This window comes from Erigeron canadensis, chromosome 1 (genome assembly GCF_010389155.1).
Source record: "Erigeron canadensis isolate Cc75 chromosome 1, C_canadensis_v1, whole genome shotgun sequence".
NCBI classification, from domain to species: Eukaryota; Viridiplantae; Streptophyta; class Magnoliopsida; order Asterales; family Asteraceae; genus Erigeron; species Erigeron canadensis.
Window position 1 is genome coordinate 18,472,917 of NC_057761.1, and position 6,946 is coordinate 18,479,862.

A 6,946-nucleotide genomic window follows, 5' to 3' on the forward strand; every position below is an offset into this window, starting at 1 on the left:
AGTTCTAAATTATACAAATCGACACCTAAGTTTAGCAACACCCGAAACTTTTTGTCCCCGAGGATTCTTCCTTAACATCAATCGTTGCTCCTTTTGAAGGAACAGACACAAAAGCACCCTCATCACTAGCTTCAACCGCTTTCTTGCTCACGATCTTGTATATTTGAGTGATCACTTCACTAAAAGCATTTTCAACATTAGTTGCTTCCAATGCAGAAGTCTCCATGAAGAAGAGGGATTCAGCTTCAGCCAATGATTTTCCGTCTTCAGTTGAAACAGCGAGTAGGTGACGGAGGTCTGATTTGTTTCAGATTAGCATGACCACAATGTTTGGGTCGGTGTGGTCTCTCAACCACCTATTGATACTTTCAAAAGTGGCATGGCGAGTTACATCATATACAAGTAGAGCACCAACAGCTCCCCTGTAGTATGCACTTGTGATTGCACGATACCCGTAAAAATAGACGTGAAACTTGCAATTATTTATTTTCCTAAGTCCCAACCAAAAATGATGAATTTAAATTGGAGAAAAAAGAGAGCAGAATTAAGCAAGCAATGAAGGTAACACAGGTCTGATTTTAAATGCGACAAAACAGGCTGGGTGAGCAAGTTGTGTATTGGGTTAAAAATGATTTGCTTATAGTAATTAGTATGGGTCAGTCAGCCAGCTCACAAATACTTTCTTGGGTTTCTTTCTTTGATTCTGTTGTCCCAAATATAATAAAAAATTAAAAAGAATAACTATAGCTACAATGGTAATTCACTTCATGAAATAGATGAATTTAGGAGACTAAATAAATGCATTATGAATACATTTCAGGTGACAGTGTGACACTTGATGCATTTAACCCACTTGACTATTAGACCCTTATTTTATTTTACTTTTACACAAAATAGCTAAAATCTAAGCCAGATTGACCTGTTTATCCAAATTTGGGTGTACGTGCCACCTCTATCATATACCCATTTTACTGATATCTTTGGCCGGCTAAATCCATAGGGGTCTGTGTCCACCTACATATAAACTTTGCGCACCAAAAGCTATTTCTAAAGGGGAATTGGCACAAACACGCAAGAAATGATCGCATTTGGAGAGTTTCTAACTTTGGACATTATTTCAGTGAAAGGATCCAGGTTGAAAACCAACTTAGTCATCCCTTGGGGTTTAATTTGGAGACATGAAAATGCCATATGAAATGCCACATTACTAACAAAAACATGCAGTATATAATAACTAGAAAATAAAGGGCTTCATGTCATGTGTATAGATGTCAATCATGCACAAATAATCACATAAGGGATCTATTTGAATTCACTGGAGTGGCCTAGTAAGCGTATTCACATACTCATAAGAAAGCATGACAATTAAGTTGATCAAAACAGGCTTCATGTATATTCTTGACAATCTATGTTTATTGTATAAAAGATTTTGTGTGAAACTAAACAAGAAACATACAAGTATTACTTTAACTTATCATCATAAGCTTATTTCCTATGCTCTGTGTAACGTTAGCATGAATAAAACTGCACTAAAAGCCTGTAATTGGAATACTAGATATGCGAACACACAGGAGAAGATAAGATATATTTTTCAGTCATATCTTTTATGTTTTCTTAGTCTTCCAATTTTTCCAATTTCGTGAATAGGTTACAAAAAAGGACGCCCTTTTATGTATGAAGCTCCACCGCTCCATGAAAGAACCGATCCACAGAAGATTCTACATTTGCTATCATGACTCTAAATACTAAGAACTTTAAAAGTCTACACAAAACAGGACTGGTGTGGTATATAAATGGGAAACTCTACATTGTCATGCATGGATAGCATGATTGCGAACTCTTTATTTTCTTACTTCTTGTAGTTTGAATTGTTCCACCATTTCTTAGAAGAAACTTTTTTTTGGGCTATACTTCAATCATGTTAATCCACATAAATGTATGCATCGGGATCCTTAGTTGAGCGATTTTAAAAACTTCTTTTGAAGTATTGTATTGCTACCATTGTGCATGTTAATTCTCTGAGGAACCCCGACACCAACAATCATATAATGGATTAATGGGGCCTGATAGGGTTTCATCTCCATGTCTATATACACGTGTATCATTGTAGCAAACTTACTCAATGAAAACTCATTTATCTTCATAGCAAACTTCAAATTATGCACAACATTGATCACAAGACGAACTGTCATAAGTACATTATGTCCTATGTCTGTGCTTGAGTGTATGTTTTGTGGATGCCAATATGCAAACTCACCCATCAGTTGAGGAAAGTTTTTGGAAATGTGAATAATCTATCTTACTATCATTTGTTTAAAGGGTTAGTATCTTGTCCTGTCACTATTATGCCATAATCACTTGGGATATGGTGTGGTTACCTAGCTACCATTTGAAAGCAAGCAAGGGGTTTCTAAATACCAAAGCTACAAAGATCAGAAATGTGTATAGAGGTTTGTAAGTTTCATATATTGGTTAATAGCATATGTCCAACTTGTCCATTGAATATGCTTAATTTGCCTAATCAGCGATCCGTACAACGTTTCTAGGGTTCATTACCCTTTATTTGGCCCCACTTCTATCTAGATAGCTGCTTAGTACGAATATAACAGCAATCTATCTGGTTTTGTATTGTTATCTAACATGGTGCACAGTTCCTCTATAGTATATAAGTCCACTTTTCTCTTAATACACATCCTCCTAAAAGGACATAAAGTCACTTACCATACGGACATCCTAGTATCCTACATAGTACATCTAAAGCTCTCACACTAGGCTGTATCAAGATATCCTAGTCTAGAATACCCTAAAGATCCCGAGAAATCTACAAAACATCATTCCATTACCAGCCGTTAATTAGAGCTGAATGAATACATCCCAGGATATCTTTTCAAACTTTTGGAGACGAATGAAAAAGCAAGACAAGATTCACATCATTTGTACAAACACAGTATTCAATTCATCTCTCTATGATACCAATTTCTACACTACTAAAATCCTACAAAGGTATGGTTACCATGAATGTACGCAGCATCAGTCTGTTCCAAATGGTTGCCTAAGGTATAGAATGTTCAAACTATTCTTTTACAGACTGCAATACAATAATTTGTTCTGTATGTTAATCATAACTACAAAAACAATTCAGGCAATCCACATGCATACAATAATGACAAAACATTTTAGATTGTCAATTGCATTGTCCGAATCTATATCAATCTTGTTGACTAAAAAAAGAATTGAAAAAGAATTCCAAGCACACAATATGATCACACATGCATACAGAAAGGGTTATTTCAGAAGTTTGAGAAAAACACCCTCTAGGTTGGGCAGTTATTAAGACCATCAAAAACCCACATCATTTAAAAAACAAAATTCAAGACACATCCTAAATAAGGTTGATCCATATGAATTTTTTTAACAATAACAAACTAGAAAAAAAAATATAATAGTAGGACAACAAGCTAGTGTTGGAATATGATCACGTTAAATAAACGCATGTCCGAAAAATGTTTAAGCCTACGGGGTCATACACTTAGATATCCGGTAATATGTATATATTGTATCTACATATTTATAATCACCAAATTGAGAGAAATGATAATTGGACATTATTAACTAGATATGTTAATTAGAATTGTTTATTAATTAATAAATATGAATTATTAATTAAACCCTAGTCCAAGTAAAAGGATGTTAGCTTGAAGGTTAAGTTATTAGGGATATATTTATACACTATATATATATACACTAATAATTATATATATCCTAATAATTAACTCTAAAAACATACCTCTAATATATGATCTAAGGTTTTTCTTTCGGTCGAACAAAACCAAAACATTGAAATCTTAATATTCACTTTGGTTCTACCATAGACATATATTAATTAACAATCACCTTGCATTTAATTGTGGGGGTTTTAGTTGATTGATAGAAACAAAGGTTTCGGTTCTTCCACTTGTTCGACGGAAGTAGACTAAAACAAGCTTTGAGAGTTTGGTTTTTGGTGATTCAAGATCTAGCAATCTTCAGATATTGTTCGACGTGTTGTGTGTGCAATCGTAGAGGGGTTTTACTTTAAACCCTAAATAATAATAATCTTATTATTAATTAATTATTGGAAAGCTAAAAGATATATATTCGATTCTTTACTTTGTTAATTGATTATATTACATATGATTCTTTTCGCTGCGTACTCGTGATTATTTATATGTTAATTGTACTTGAATCGTAACACCTACTTCCTGTGTTTATAAGAAGACGTCAATCACAAGTAACCACCTGATAATGATAACTTCCAGAAATGCGAATTGGATATAATAAATGAAGTCAATTAACCAGAATCCTCAAGAGTCAAGGAGTCAAGAAAACAAACTGAAGCAAATTAAATGGATTAAGTAGTTCGTATACTAGTGTGTGAGAAAGATATTATTCATCAACTAACTAATTCTGTTACAAAGCCATGAGCTCACACACTCTAACAAAGCCTTAACTCAATCCAGAGGTGCTTATGACTTTTATCGCTTCTTTCTTCTTAGCTGAGCAAGTGTTTGGCACGTAGCCTTTAGAATAATATCACCAATCCTTGAGGAAGCCATAACCTTTGATCTGGTTTAGAAATGTCATCAAGTAGTTCTCTTCATCTTTTTAAGAGGTGTTTGGTTTGAGAATTTTTGGACCAGGGAATGGATATGAAAGTGATACACTATGTTTCTTTGATATTGTAAAATTATATTTTTAATTTTATATTCTTCCAAATCTATATCCATTGACATACCCATTACCAATCCCATTTACAACCAAATACCACCTTAATGTTTTAAATTATTAATTCCATGCTTGTAACTTCATTTAAGAATTCAACTTTTATTCCACATTAAAGCACATGCTATTGGGTGTGTTTTGTAGCAACAATGGTAGAGGAAAACACTATCAGAATAATCTTCTTTAGCTTATAACAAATTTATTCATTAATTAAGATATTATTATCCAAATTACTTTTCATTTTCTTTTTGCTTCAAATTTATGTGTTTATGACTTTCTCTCATTTAGCTTTATGATTCTAGTTCATGCTATGATGTTCCAATCATAAACCATTATCAGCTACAAATGCAATTATTTCGCCAGGTCAATTCATTATTTATAGTAAGTGGTTTTACTTTAAAAAGATATATTTTTGGCCCTCTTTTTAAACACTTTCTCCATGGTCCCCTTTTTAACACCAAACCACACTAAGAAAAATCTTTCATCGGAAACAAAGTATGGGTCTGTTTGATTCAGAAATTCTTCTAAGGAAATCTGATGGAAAGAAATTTGAAATAATCCATTGCCATTATAGATTAACATGGGAAATTTCAAATTCCTTTCCATCACATTCCCTTGGATCTTTGATCCATAGACGTAATTGGTTTGCTGTGTATGGACAACTCTCAAATACTTTTTTGATATGTTTTGTGTTATAAAAGCAAAACGGATACATAACTTTGTTCAAATAATCTATCTTGGTGGTGCATAACCTAATCGGATACCCTGGATCAGCCACTATATAAAGGGACAACGTCACACCAAACATAACATGTAGCTTTCAAGACCATACATACACCCCATGTCCAAAGCGCACTTACCACCCCACCGAACGAGTCCTAACCTTGTGTCCCCATGACCCAAAAGGAAGTACTTCACTTTGTATCAAAGGAACTGTTATTCTAGGTGATGACACAAATATATATTTTCTCCATCTATATATACACACACACAAAAATAAAATAAAAAATGAAACATGCATCAAGATTCAAGGACGTTGCCATTTTTGTAATTGAGAAAGTTCAAAAACTTAGGTAAGAAATAATCATACAAAAATACATATACCAAGAAAAAGGTTAAGTGCTAATGTATTTAAATTCAATTTAACTTTAGTCCAACGTATATAGTACCATCTATCTAACTAACGACGCTTCCATTGTGTGCATTCTACTTTTTGCATAATATGATTAGATGTTTTTTGTAGTACTTTGTCATCTACATAAAGTGTCACGTGGTATCTAAACAAGTTGCCACGACTGCAAAAGTATTGTCAAATACATATAATATCAATATTTATCGTGCTTGTATTGTATTAGTTTTATGGCTATCTTTTAATATGTCCTGCTATTTTTATTTAACTGTATTTCTATTAATTCAATACTGTCTATATATGCATGGGCACTCAACACACACATATTCACCATGCTTATGCCAGTATTGGGTAAAGTTGTATCTATATTTGGAAGTTAGAATACACACAATAGAAAGATTGTAAGTTGGGCAGGTACTTTGCAAACTTTAATACTTTTCCAAGGAGTTAAACCCTAAAAAAAAGCATAACAAAAACTTAATCTAAAAGAAACCCTAACAGGACAAATTCAGTAAATCATAGAAATACGTACAATTAATATAAAAGAAACACAAAGTAAATTGAAAGTAAAAAAGGTGGGGTTGACCTTTCTTGACCAGCAGTGTCCCAAATCTAAGCTTTAATGACTTTGGAATCAACAGTGAGACTTCTGGTAGCAAACTCAACACCAATAGTTGATTTAGTTTCTAAACTGAATTCATTTCTAGTGAATCTTGAAAGAAGGTTTGATTTGCCAACACCTGAATCACCTATTAATACCAATTTGAACAGGTAATCTTCACCTCTGTATCCACCACCAGCAGCCATCTTTTTTTCTTTTTTTGGGAAATGGCAGCAGTCACTGTCAGTGACTGTTGTTTTATTTGTGTGCCGAAAGATACTGATGGGTGTTTGTGGGAATATCAAAGTGGTGTGCGAAATTCCGATTTTAACCCCAGCCACCCACATGTTGCCCACCCAATTCCAACGGAGAACATGTTTATATTAATTTTAATATTTTTAAAGGCTTAGCAGTTAGCTACATTATTTTTTATATGAAGTTTTTTTAGAAATTAG

The 6,946-nt window shown here is 33.4% G+C and overlaps 1 pseudogene; it reads right to left on the bottom strand.

Annotated features, from left to right (window-relative positions):
* Positions 1-31: 31 nt before the first annotated feature.
* Positions 32-6,706, bottom strand: LOC122579932 (annotated as a pseudogene).
* Positions 6,707-6,946: the final 240 nt, after the last annotated feature.